The sequence below is a fragment of the Giraffa tippelskirchi genome, chromosome 2 (assembly GCF_054371585.1).
Source record: "Giraffa tippelskirchi isolate mGirTip1 chromosome 2, T2T-mGirTip1v1.2.pri, whole genome shotgun sequence".
Taxonomy (NCBI): domain Eukaryota; kingdom Metazoa; phylum Chordata; class Mammalia; order Artiodactyla; family Giraffidae; genus Giraffa; species Giraffa tippelskirchi.
The window spans coordinates 175,364,371-175,378,900 of record NC_137276.1 but is presented as its reverse complement, the minus strand read 5'-3'; the positions used below and the strand labels follow the sequence as shown (position 1 = coordinate 175,378,900).

General features: G+C 39.8%; 1 protein-coding gene across 48 annotated transcripts in view; it reads right to left on the bottom strand.

The window, feature by feature from the left end:
- The window catches only part of ZBTB20 (zinc finger and BTB domain containing 20), an 825,041-nt gene that overhangs the window by 166,938 nt on the left and 643,573 nt on the right, over window positions 1–14,530 (bottom strand). For 45 of the 48 annotated variants that reach the window (XM_081572030.1, XM_081572048.1, XM_081572056.1 and 42 more), the window contains one exon: window positions 7,596–7,635. The gene's annotated coding sequence lies outside the window, so the exon portion shown is untranslated. Of the gene's footprint in view, window positions 1–3,804; window positions 7,636–14,530 lie in introns of those variants that run through there. The other 3 variants (XR_014077377.1, XR_014077378.1, XR_014077376.1) reach the window with 1 other exon arrangement.

Genomic DNA, 14,530 nt, shown 5'->3' with positions numbered 1-14,530 from the left:
AAGCAACAGTTAGAACTGGACATGGAACATCAGACCGGTTCCAAATAGGAAAAGAGTAAGTCAAGGCTGTATTTTGTCACCCTACTTATTTAAGTTATATGCAGAGTACATCATGAGAAACGCTGGGCTGGAAGAAGCACAAGCTGGAATCAAGATTGCCAGAAGAAATATCAATAACCTCAGATATGCAGATGACACCACCCTTATGGCAGAAAGTGAAGAGGAACTAAAAAGCCTCTTGATGAAAGTGAAAGAGGAGAGTGAAAAAGTTGGCTTAAAGTTCAACATTCAGAAAACTAAGATCATGGCATCTGGTCCCATCACTTCATGGGAAATAGATGGGGAAACAGTGGCTGACTTTATTTTTTGGGGCTCCAAAGTCACTGCAGATGGTGACTGCAGCCATGAAATTAAAAGATGCTTACTGCTTGGAAGGAAAGTTAACGCCAACCTACACAGCATATTAAAAAGCAGAGACATTACTTTGCCAACAAAGGTCCGTTTAGTCAAGGCTATGGTTTTTCCCGTAGTCATGTATGGATGTGAGAGTTGGACGGTGAAGAAAGCTGAGCGCCGAAGAATTGATGCTTTTGAACTGTGGTGTTGGAGAAGACTCTTGAGAGTCCCTTGGACTGCAAGGAGATCCAACCAGTCCATCCTAAAGCAGATCAGCCCTGGGTGTTCATTGGAAGGACTGATGTTGAAGCTGAAACTCCAATACTTTGGCCACCTCATGTGAAGAGTTGACTCATTGGAAAAGACCCTGATGCTGGGAAGGATTGGGGACAGGAGGAGAAGGGGACGACAGAGGATGAGATGGCTGGATGGCATCACTGACTCGATGGACATGAGTTTGGGTAAACTCCAGGAGTTGGTGATAGACAGGGAGGCCTGGCATGCTGCAGTTCATGGGGTCACAAAGAGTCGTACACACCTGAGCGACTGAACTGAACTGAACTGAAAAGGTTAAATCATATAACCATTAAAAATATTTTGTCTAGTACCCAAAGAAAGGGAAGCACTCAACAAATTTTATCACTAGTTTCACAAAAGATAAGAGTTTTGTTTTTGTTTTCCAACTTGGGTTTAGTTCATTGTCTTCATTTCTTGCTTGTTCCTGGGATTCTGATTCTGGTAATTTTAAGAGTCTAAAAAGGAATCCTCAGTTTAGAACTCCAATAATTCTATGACAGCTGGCTTCAACCTCAGGTATGTCCCCTTAGGCATTTGAGAGCCTTATTTGACCTCTTGGCTCTGGTTTTCATTTTCATTTTACTCAATACTACCTCCTCTTGTTTCCCACCCTGTGAATCTTAGGGTTTGCAGGAAAGCCTCTTCCCCCTCCCAGTTTACATAAAGACGCTTTCTAAACATATCTTGCCTCATTCCTTATGCTAATACTTTTCCATGGAGGAGAATCATCCTGTTGGTAAGGCAGCCCTTGGTCTCTGTTTCTCAGTTGAGTGGGACTTATCTACTGAAGTCTCTAAGTCTTTCTCCTTTCTAGACTGCTTAGACTAGAGGGAGTTATCAACCAGGAAAAGCATTATTCTTATGCAGATCCAGATTTTCCCCTGGGAGGAAGAGAGTCAGTGAGCCCCTTCTACCTCTCATACTAAGTTCCATCCTTCCACCTAGACTTTAGCAAAAATTTTGGCTCCCCAGCTATCAGTTTTTTATTTTTCAATGGGTTTAAAATTTGAGTGGGGAAAAACTGCTTTTTATTGTACCCCTTCAAAGAATCCTACACTTAGGTTTATGCTTTTGCTTGGGATAGCATTTCTTTACTTTTCCTTTCTTCTTCTTCTTTTTTTTTTTTAACATTCAAGCCATTTTTCAAGACTAGCTAAATGGGAAGCCTGGGGTGCTGCAGTCTATGGGGTCACAAAGAGTTGGACAACACTTAGCAACTGAACAACAACACAGATTGCATTTTACATGATGTTTTCCAGTCCATAAGTTTTCTTTCATGAATGAAATCCTATAGTACTTATTGGAGTATATCTTTCCTTTTGGAATTGTTATTATCTTCTGTGCATATGGAACACTCAATAGTATGGCTTCTTTTCGTAACTCAATTTTAAGTTTCTTAAGAACACACAAGGGCAATGTGTTCATTTATGTTTTAACTCTCCACTAAAAATGATTCTGAATCCTACCTTGTGCTATGTTTTCATTTTAGTAATATACTCCCCTATTTCCTTTATGAAAAGCATATGGAAAGCATTGTCTAATAGGTAGAAAGGCTAAAAGGCATAGAAGCAGAGAGAGGTAATGCTCCTGGCTGTGGTAGACTGGTCTGTAGTATGTTTTGATTCTCTGAATCAAAGATAGAAAAAAATAGCCACTACTACTACAGGGGAAAAAAAATGAGGAGGAAGGGTCCTGAAAATGATATCTGAGCAATGAAAGACAGTGAATATTTTAAAGATCACTGAATTTAATTTATTCAACCTAAAAGCATAAAAGTACAGGTGGGGACATTATTTATGCAGGTATATGCAAATCACTTTATAAAATAGGCAAAGCCCTTCTGCTTTTTATAAGTTGCCAAGGTGGTTCCTGATATTTTAAAAGCTATGCACCTTTCATGTAATTTCCTAAGACTTGGAATCCCTCTATCAGAATCTCATAGTCATTGTCAGAGCAAGTTTATTTTTTTTCTCTCCTCTGGGACATTTACAAGGCTCTCATAACCATCATAAAAAGAGTGGTTTCCACAGAGATGTGACTGGAAAAAATCTCTTGGAAATCGCTGAGGAGCAAGTCACAATGTTCAAAGCAGAGAACATAGGCTTTGAAAACATGAACCCATCTGACCTCTTGAATTTAGAACAGTGAATTCCTGAGCTCTGAAACATGGGGCCCGGCTGTGCATGCCATATTGGTGCTATAAGACTGGCAGTAGGTTGGCTGTGGCATGGTCTATTTCAAACTCCTTCACAGTGCCCAGTGTTGCATGTTCCCAGATGACATTTGGTTGGCAGAAGCTGGGCCTCCAAAGCTGGCAGTCTGGAATGCAGCCCACTGTGTTTTGACAAACACATAATTGACCATCTGATCACCAGCCTACGTTCTGCACTCAGGTCACTGAGGGGACCTGGGCTTTCAATAGGTCCCTACTCCTTATCTTGTTCATCTCTGCAAACATTTCTCCAGAAAGTAATACAGAGAAGACTGATACACACCCACACATATCTTCCCATTTGCTAAAGAGAACATGGTACATGCAACATAAGCTGTTGAAAACTTCCTTTAAATTGTCCTGGCAGCCCAAAGTGAACAAGAGAAAAGCACACTTATGGTGAACTCTAATTCAGAAAGAAGGAACAAATACACTGCATTGTTTCAACACTTGGCTGTGCATAAGTTGCAATTCACCTCAAAGGCTGGGAACTTCTTCTCAGAAAAGGACAGCAATGGGAAAATGATAGGAATTGGGGCTTTGATTGACTTTAGGAGAATATTAAGAACCGGTTTCATTTTCAGGTGAAAGAAGGGAAAAGCCAGATGAGCAATATCCCCTCCTTCTTGGCCTGCCAAGGCCACTATGAGAGAAGGAGACACATATTTCTGGAGACCAGTAGGCCCAACTCAAGTTGAGGTCTCCAGTGAAGGGATTGTAAAGGAACATTTCACCTGAAATTTGGCCCCACACAACACGTGAGCCTTCATCCAAGAAGGCAAGGATTGTGCATGGGGCCAAGCCAGGCTGGCGTTAGGCAAGCATCAATGTCTATGTCAGCACTACCCAGTTGCCTCTCCTCTCCTTTCCCAGCCCCACTGCACAGTTGAAGCCCTTGGTTTTCTTTTTTTTTTTTTTTTTTACGGGTTAGTATCTTTAATATGTAACGAGCTCATACAAATCTATCAAACCCTAGTAGGTAAGAGCAGAGGACACAACGCACAAAAGAAATACAACTGCTTAACGTGAAAAGATGTTCTAGTTTGCCAGAAATTTAAAAAAAAGAAATGCAAACTAAAATACAATGCTATTTTCCCATGAGCAGATTAGCAAATATTTAACCAGGTGAGAACACTCAGTGCTGGCAAGATGGTAAATGGGCACATTTATCCTTGCTGGTGGCCGTGTAAATGGACACAAACATTTCTGGAAACCGTCTGTCAATACATAATCAGAGCTCTGAAGGTTTTCATATTCTTTAATTCCATCATCCCACCTCTGAGGATCTATCCTAACATTTCGGTGTTTCTCCTTCCAGTCTCCCCTCACCCCAATCATGGTTTCTCTGCTTTTTGTTCTAACATTGTGATGCTACCTTCTGTAATACAGTACTGTGTAGCTGTTCTCGCTTATGTCACAGGCATCTTTCTCATTTCATTTTGAAATGGCTGTCTACTCCGCCATCAGGCAGTGCCAATGGTTGATCACCAATGCTCTTACTGATTTTTCACCATTGGAAATTGATGACTGTCTTTGTGCATAAAGCTTCCCCCAATTCAAGTTATTTCCTTAGGATAAGCCCTTGGTTTTCATCTTTGAACTGCTTTCCCTTTTCTCGGTCAGTCACCAGACTGCTCTTTTTCTAAAACATAAATCTACTTAAAATTCCTCAAAGCCTCACCAAGCCTGTTACTTCATGTCCAAACTCCTTGCTCAGCATACAAGGCCTTCCATGATCTGCCTACTGCTTACCTTCCAGCCTCATCTCCTTTGAAAGGATCTCCTTCAGTCACGAAACTCTAGCCAAGAACTCGGAATCTGACTGCTGTGTGTCACCTCCTTTGCGCTGGCTTTTTTTCTGATTATGATCTCCTGTTGTTTTCCCCTCCCCCATATTCACCTGGTAAACTACAGTTCACTCTTCAGACTTTTAGGTTCAGCTTGGGCACCTCCCACGTGCAGGGAGGTGCTCCTGCTTCTTTTTTGTTCCCTTGCTACATCTTGTATATGCCTCCATTCCACTGGCTATAACATGGCATGGTCTTTATTTATGTATATCTACCTATCAGGCTGAGATTTTTAACAATGAGGAGCATTTCTCATTTATTTAGCAGTTTTAAGAACCGAGCATAGTGACTGGTTTTCCATAAATGTTTGTTGACTGAAAACTGAATAAAGAGCCGTACGTGATAATCCATCAAAACCTAAGCTAAGCAGTAGTATTAGCTTCTACAAGCAGGATAGGAGCCTCCAAGCAATCTAATGAAGTCAGAAGACCCCACTAGTAAGGCACTTTGAATGGTTATCACTGGGTGAAAAGAAGAGTGAGGGATCAAGGGTTTGATGGAGAAATGTCTTATTAACAGAGAAGGTAGGCAGTGAATTTTCAGGCTTTTCAACATTAAGTTTTCAATATGGAAAGGTACTGTTCTGAGAATGCATCTGAGTTTGAACCGTGGACAGTTCTACATTATAAGAACCTGGTTCTCAAATAGGGTGAGTCTGTGCTGTCTACTTCAAGGCAGCATGGCAGGTCATGGAGGGCTCCTCTCTGCTCTGCTAAAGATGAATGGGATGAAACACTTTTGGGGGAACATCTGGAAGCTATTCAGCTCCTATTGAAATCTATGTCAAATCCAGACTGGGACTTTGGACTAAAGGCAGTGAGTGCCAAGGAGAACAAATTCAAACAAGCAGAATGTTGCACCTGCCTGGAGGAGGCCATTCAGTGGCACTAGGAGCTAGAAGCTCTAAGGGATAATGTTTTCACCTGTCCCCAGGGAACTTTCCTTCTGCTTCTGATGGGCTCCTGGGGCACCACCTCGGGAGCCATCAGCTGTGTCTGTGGGCACTTGAGGTCAGCAGAACTGTCACAGGCCCTGTCGCCCTTGAAATAAAAGCAGTTTCAGGACTTGAAACAATCTAAGCAAGCATGAAGCCTGGCTTGAGAGGTGGGAAAAGATTAGTGGGTACATGAATGGGCTCTCAGTCCATGCCAGGTCATTTTCTCAGCCTCGTCTCTGGTTAAAACTTGGATCTCTCTAGAAGCTGCTAGATTGATAGTTGATGTAGTATAGAATCAGTTTCACATTTTCCTATGAGCCAGGCACAGCCTTTCAATTATGTTTTTTATCTCAAAGGTCTCCCCTCGATTTCTAATCTGTGACCTAGGTCTCCAGGCCCCTGCACTGCTTGTGTCTGAAGCTTGCCCTCCAGCGCTGACGTCATAATAGCTGAGCCAGGCGGGCAGGAGTGCACGGTGCTGACTCATCCCCGGTGATGTGAGGATTAATGCCTTGTCTAACACACAGCTATTATGTGAACTGTTTTTACACAAAAGAACTGTAACAAAAATGATTTGCCAGTCAGAGGACTAGAAATACACAGTGCTAGGTAACCGGAGTAGGGACAGAGAGACGTAAAGTGGTAACTGCAGGCATGCATGCCGACACCCTCCAAAGCACTGACAGACCCACTCTATCAACACCGAGAATGAGGAATAACAAGACTTGTCAGGGGCAGAGAGGACCCACCCCTGCTGTATAAATGCATTACACACAGCACCAGTCTTTGGGGAGTTTAATCAATCTCCTTCCTCTGTCAAATAACTGTCACTTTAGACTTTAGCCTTAGCATCCTTTGGAGGATATTGCTCCCCTAAATATATTTGCAACTCGCTTCTAGGAATGTGAGTGGAAGCCACACACAAGCAAAAGAGCCATGGGAACACCCTTTCTGTGCAAATGATTGCAACACAAGAAATACCTCGCAGTGCGAAGGCATCAGTGAAGTAAGATAGAATGTTGTGAATAAGGGACAGTGTTCACCAGAGAGTGAGAAGCAGCTGGAAGGACGCCGATAATATTTATCACGTGAGGTGACTGCTACTACCTGTAGCATCACTTGGGTAGTGTCTTACGCAGTGACTTTGATTATTTGAGTTCATGGCCCCAGAATCTCTTTCAAGCAGCTCAAGGTAAAATTTATCCAAACCATCTCAGTGCAGCCTAATTTGGGCTTTAAATAATGTATATTCTCTCTTTTCATCTGAAATCAAGTTATTATTTTTCCCCAAATGACTTTCCATCTTTTTCTAGAAAGAGAATGGTACCTTCTATAAACCTCCTAGCATATGTAATCCTGGATTTCTCTCTTTCTTTCCTGGACTTTACAATTTCACAGAATTTCAGCCTAAATGACTGAAGTTTTATACTTCAGTCTTATACTTCCTGTAAAAGGCTATTAGAGATTTTGTACAAAAAATGAAAGCTCTGATCTAAAAGTTGAAGTGAAATCTATTGAACCTAGAGATGGTTGTATAACTGAAGAATAAATAATTGCCCATTGATTGACAGCAGAGCAAAAGCCCAACTGTTGCTGGTATCTGACTGAAGAATGTAAGCTGTAGTCTAGAAGAGCAGTGACTTTTGCAAACAGCAGCTGTGGCCAAGTCAAAGGCAGTCTTTATATAATACAAGTCCAGCGGCTTGGGCTGCTGGCCTTTTTAGCCCCCTCATGATGGCAACTACTACTATCACCAAGAGCATCGACTCCAAACATGAAAGAAGCTAATACATGGTTAAGACGCACTGGAAACCACAACAAAGTCAACTGGAAAACATGCCAATAAAGACTCAAATTTCCCAAATCTGGCACTTTTTTGAAAAGTAAAGAAACCATTTTTACTTACACAAAGAGAAGGGGCAGGCCACAGGCTGATGGTCAAGGAACTGAAAATCAAAGACAAAACAAGGAATTAAAAATAAACCCAATGATATTGTGGAGAGAAGGAAAGCAAATTAAGTTTTAGACAGGACTTGTTGCTCCTAAAGCATGAGCAGTAAGAGCCCATTTTGTCACTTGGAACCCAAGATTCAGCCTCATAAAATGTCTAAAGATGTGGCCTCTTGCTGTCTGATCAATATAGAAGGGGTGGTAACCTCTTTTTTTGTCAGCTTTATTCTGATAGGAATCATATGAGCATTTTCTAGAGTTGTGCTGTTCAATATGGTAGGCACTAGCCATATCTACCTATTTAAATGGAAAATACTTAAAATTTAATAAAAAATTAAATGTTTAGTTCCTTGGTCCCAGCCACCTGTGGCTGGTGGCTGCCTTACAGATAGACCATTTCTATCGTTGCATAAATAGCTATTGGGCAGCACAATGAGGACAAGTAAAAGCTTTACTATGTTGTACATGACAAATCTTAGCAAATTTTGACAAAGATGAGTCAAACTCATAGACTTTGCTTCTTTGAAGAGTAGATTTAGTATGTTTAATGCTTTGGATAAATTCACAATCTCCACGTGCTGTAAGTCATCAGCTGACAGTGGTTACTGCCTTGTCTACTGCATGGCACCAGGCTAGGAATGTGCCCTCTGACAAAAGGATTTTAAACGAAAGCATCTGTCCCCCAAAATGCATTTCTAATAATAAAAACTTCAGTTTTCTGCTATACATCAACATGAATCAACATAGGCAGAAACCAACATAATATTGTAAAGCAATTATCCTTCAATTAAAAATAAATAAATGTAAAAGGAGGAAAAAAGAAAACTTCAGTTTTGGGGGGAGTTGACCTTAACAGTTTCTCATTCTATATTTCAAGTCTGATAATTTTCCTTTGTAATCTTAACACACAAGCCAAATAAGCGATTAATGGACTGGCCTGCTCACTATTGTTTTGATAGCTTTTCTTACAGAGGAATAAAACTGAAGTAACAGAAGATCCAAGAGAGTAAACCAATCAAGGATGCTGAGAAGACAAAGCAGGTCTCCTTATCCCACCTCACTCAAATATGGCAAGGACTTAAAATACGCTGGTTGAATTTTTGTGTCTCTGACACTGTGGTTTTAGCCACTTCACGTAAGGCCTCCAGAAAAATGCAAAACAAACTGTATTAAAAAAAGATCAAGTAGAAGGATCTGGTTAAATAAATTAGTATAGAATAAGGCTAAAGCAGAAAACTGGCAATTAGAGCTTCACTTCTCAGCAAGTTTTCTGGACAAATGCACCATCGTAGAGATTTCTCCAAAAAATACATTTTTCTTTTTGTGGACTAGGTGAAACCCTGTTCCATGAACATGCAGGAGTGAAGCATGGTGTTCACCTCTTTAGACAAGAAGAGTTAAGTTGAAAATCTGCAGCTTGGACCATAGAGAGGTTGGGGGTCTCCAACGCTTTTAAATTGTTTCACAAAATTGATGAGCTTAATGAAAATTTTAAGCAAGATAATTAACTTATGTATGATTCATTGAAAGTACACACAAACTTGAAATATATATATATATATACACACACACATACATATATATATATAGACCGAGTAGCTTCAAAGACTTTAAAACTCTAAGTTTTGCTACATTATAGTCCCGTCTACCAGCTGGGATCCTAGACTATCGCACTGGTGCATCTTTTAAAGTATTTTTCCTTTCTTCTTCTCTTCTTTTCTCCTTTCCTTCCTTCTCTCCCTCCTTCCTTCCCGCCTGCTCCCCCAATATTTTTGAGCTTGCTTTCTTTCCCAACCTTTGAAAAAACGGAGAAAAATATGATTGGTGGTTAATCTATGCAATGTGCTAACTTATTTTTCTGTTGTATGTTATAAACCCAATAAGTCTCAATAATAATTATGCTCTTTTTGAACTATACGCAGTATTTATGTTCTTATATCTAAGCATTCAACTTTTAAATTTCAAGGAGTATTTATTCATAAAAGTTAATCAGTCAAAATTAATTTTTTGATGTGATCAAAAGAGATCAATGTAAATTATACCCAGATTGACTAATATATCCAAGGTCTGGAATGAAAAACGATCTTTCCTGGATGTCAAATGACACACAGGCTGTCAATGACAGGAATCCAAGATGGAGAGAAAATTCACAGTGTGTATGTCACAGTGTAAGACAAATTAAAGCCAAGTTAAAGATTTTATTGGATATAATTGTTGTCTTTATGTATTAATGAAAATCAATAATATCTATCCCAAATTTAATATTAAGGCTAAAAATTTAATCTCAGAGTTCTTCTACAATTTATAAACGTTCATAAACGTCAAAAGGCCCCTGTTTCTTGATTGAATTACAATCTGCTATGCAATTTTGAAAATATGTATTAATCTGCATGGGTTTATTTTTGTTCAGCTCAAATTGTTATTTTATTGATATGTGCCCTTTCTGCCTAAGTGATATTCACTTTGTATGTCTGTATATTGTTTTCATCTGAACCGCAAAGAATTATCTACAGTAGTTTTGCATGAGATTAAAACCATTTGCATTAAGCATGCTGGGTTCAAAGCACAAATATTTAGCAAAGAGTATAGAACTGTAAAGGCCAAATGAATCAGAACCTTAAAACAGTAGGGGAGGCAAGAGTAGAGAGAGGGAGAGGGGTTAAGTCTGATTTTAGTTTTGTGATGTCTGAGTAGAATTTATTATATACTATCAGTCTCCAAGGAAATAAAAGTATTATTAACTGTAACTGAAAGATTAGTCCATTCTGATTTCTGTGTATGTAATGTTCCAGGGCAATGATTCCCAACTCTTGGAGGTGATGCAGATCCCTATGAAAATCTCTCCTCCCAGAAATTCTTCAAAAATACCAAGTTTCAAGCATCTCCCAAACTCCAAGGAGGTCTTCTAAGAATTCCAGGTTAGTAACCCTCGGCCTAAAGGGAGAGGGGAGATAATGTTCTTTCAGTCCCCTTGCTCATCACATCTAGGATGTTTTAACAAGTTGCTATAAAGTTAAAGCCAGGAGTAAATGAAATGTAAGAAAATGGAGCATACTACATGGGTAAGTATGTGTGGCTAGAAACACACAGACTCCTTCACAGGACTTCTAGACTCTGACTTTCCTAGTCCTTGACAACTTCTTTATGAGAAAGACCATAGAGCTTTAGGGACAATAAGGTAGAGGAAATAATCAGCAAAGAAATGATAATAAGAGGTACTATTCACTGAAGACCTTCTGTGGTTTCAGTTATCCTAAGTAAATGTTCTTCGATTTGAATATGGGCATATCCAGGGAAGTGGAGCAGTCTGACGAGTATGCAAAGCCACAAAGTAAATAATAAAGATGTGGCTGTCTCTTTAGAGAGTCAGTTGTCGTTGTGGCTAAGTAATTCAAAATCTTATTTGTACATGTAGTCATTTATCCAATAACTACTTCTTGAAAGTTATAGACAAAAAGAACAGACCCTGTTCTTGTCCCCATGGAACTTCCAGTTAGGTGAAACAAACAAGGATATGTTGAGGAGCAGAAAGCAGAATATGTACATATTTTTAGGATGAAACCTGAGACTTTGCTGAAAGCCTAATTTGTGGCACACTGTTTTAGGCATCAGGCACCCCGAATATCGGATGCTCACCTTAGCTTGAGGATCACCTGCCTAGAAGAGTTTGAAAAGCAGCTCTAACAGTATATCATTTAATCCTGACTACAAGAGTATATACTGTCACTTCTACTTTACCAGAGAAAAAATGAGATTTGAGAAATTAGAAAACTCACCTTAAGTCAGACAGTTTCTTGGATTTAGTAAGTTTGTACTGTTCCAAAGTCTATATATTTATAACTCCTAAGTTCCCATACCTCTAGGTATTTCTCTCTTTATGTTTGCCCTTGACATCTGGACGAATTCAGGAATTTGTTAGGCTAGTTTAGGCTTCTCCTTTGGAAGGAGACATATTTGGATTGATTTGGATTCTACATATTGGACGGTGGTAAGGGAAAGCTATTGTTAATATTATACCTATTTTATTGGCAGAAGCTGAGCCACTTGACAGTTGAGGTAACTGGCTGGATTAAAAAAGGAGCCCAGGATGTCGGTCTCACATTTCTCTTGACTAACTCCAAGCCTAGGCTACGGTACTGTTCAAGGGCTTTTCTGCAAGTGGGGTTCACACTGGCTGGTAAAGAATGATATAAACTTTCTAAGGGAAAATAATAGTACAATAAAAAAATGGGAAATAATCGTAATTCACTCACAAAAACTAGTTACTTTTAGCCTTGTGAATAGAAAAGAGAGAACTTATTCATCACAAATGAATCAGAAAATTAGAACGTGTCACAGCATTGATGACAGAGCTGAGGAATTCAGATGAACTGAAGTTCAACACTTATCCTTCTATCTGAATAGGGTAAATGGTGTGACAACAGGACAGAAATGACCTCTTAGACATGCCTTTAATCCTTCCAATCTTTCTTTTCCAACAACTCTCTCTAGTATTTAGGTGGGTTTATATCTTTGTTTTCTATGGGTAGAGATAACATTTTAACATTCTTTTCATGTTCTAGAAGTATTGTGTTAATTAATTCTTATGTGGGAGTCATTCCAAACAGTAGGATGAAGATTTTTACCTTATTGATTTTCCTAATACCTTTCTGGCTTCCAGTGTTTTCAAAGGAAGAGGCATTACTGGATTTTTAGATTCATTTGTCTCTCAGAATAAGTGCCAGCTTCATAGGTTCCTGTCAATTGATATTCCATCTTCACTCTGGATACATGATTTCCTTTATCTGACAGATTCAAGAAACTTTATGCTAGATTTAATGACATTTCATGCACCCTGAATTTGGAGGTTTTTAATTCTCTGTTTTCTATTTGGCAAAAGATTTACAAGTTAAAGTCAGATGGAAGGGTTATTCAGATGTGCATACAAAGCATGCTCAATTTCCCCTTAGGTACTCTGGGGTCTCCTGCAAGTTTCTTGGTCTTAAGGAGACTGACTACAAATGCCACAAATGGTCATTAATATCTTGGGGGCCTCCTTTTCAAGACCGTCTTGAGAAGAACAATAGGAATATCATAGTGATGCTTTACCATTCCTTAAAATACTATGATAATTCTGAATAATGCCTACCTTCAAAAATTTAGATGATGAAATAATGATCAGTAAAAAGAGAGAATTCAAAAACTAAAGTTCAGGGACTTCCCTGGTGGTCCAGTAGTTAAGAATCTTCTTGCCAATGTAGGGGCAGGCTGGATCCCTGGTCAGGAACTTAGATTCCCACATGCTGCAGAGCAACTAAGCCCATGAGCCAATGCTACTGAGCCCACACACGCTGGAGCCCACGTGCCACAACTAGAGAGCCCACATGCCGCAACTACTGAAGCCTGTGCACCACAACTGGAGAGTCCCTGTGACAAAGTGGAAGATCCCCCTGACACCATGAAGATTCTGCATGTCACAACTAAGACCTGATGCAGCCAGATTCATAAATATTAAAAAATAAAAAACTCACATGTATCCCATTGTTCATTGCAGCGCTATTTACAATAGCTAAAACATGGAACCAACCTAGATGTCCATCGACAGATGAATAGATACAGAATTTGTGGTACATATACACAATGGAATATTACTCAGCCATAAAAAGAACACATTTGAGTCAGTTCTAAAGAGGTGTATGAACCTAGAACCTATTATACAGAATGAAGTAAGTCAGAAAGAGAGAGAAAGATAAATATCATATTCTAACGCATATCTATGGAATCTAGAAAAATGGTACTGAAGGATTTATTTACAGGGCAGCAATGAAGAAACAGACATAGAGAACAGACTTATGGACATGGGGAGAGAGGAGGAGTGGGTGAAATGTATGGAAAGAGTAACATGGAAACTTACATTACCATATGTAAAATAGATACCCAACAGGAATTTGCTGTATGGCTCAGGAAACTCAAATAAGGGCTCTGTATCAATCTAGAGGGGTGGGATGGGGAGGGAGATGGGGGGGGAGGTTCAAAAGGGAGGGGATATATGTATACCTATGGCTGATTCATGTTGAGGTTTGACAGAAAACAACAAAAGTCTGTAAAGCAATTATCCTTTAATAAAAAAAATTAATTAAAAAAATAAAAAACTCAAGTTCAGCAGTTAGATTTGGGGACGTTTCTGAGCCTGAGACATTGCTGAGCTATAACTTGAGACTCCACCCCATCCCACACAAATCCCCCTGAGTCTTCCTGCTTCTTACAGATAGAAAGCCTGAGGAATTAGAAATGAAGTAAAAGCAGTAGGGCTGGGAGGGGTGGCAGAGCAGGGTGGGAGGTAGTGTCAGGGACTGAATTTGCTTAATATATTTAGGACAATTTCTTACAACTCCTAAAACAGACCTAACTTGATGGCATGATGACAGTTTAGGAGCTCTCTACAATCTGACTCCAAACAACTTTTCCTTCCATATTTCAAACTCCCAAAGTTATAGCTTTATAGGTTCCAAATGGATTGGTGTACCAGGACATTTTATTATATAGTACATTAATATTCTTTAAGGGACACTGAAAGGGCTTCTCAAGTGGTGCTAAAGGGTAAAGAACCTGCCTGATAATGCAGGAGATGTGAGAGACGCAGGTTCAATCCCTGGGTCAGGGACGATCCCCTGGAGGAGGGCAAGGCAACCCATTTCAGTATTCTTGCCTGGAGAACCCCATGGACAGAAGAGCCTGGCGGGCTATAGTCCATGGGGTCTCAAAGAGTCAGACACGACTGAAGGGACTTAGCATGCATGTACACAGGAGATGCTGTAAAGATCTGGCATTGTTATCATGTGGCCCAATCAAGTAGAAACACTTGGTCATAATGCTGCTCACAGCCCATCAGTAATGCCATTTGGTACAAAA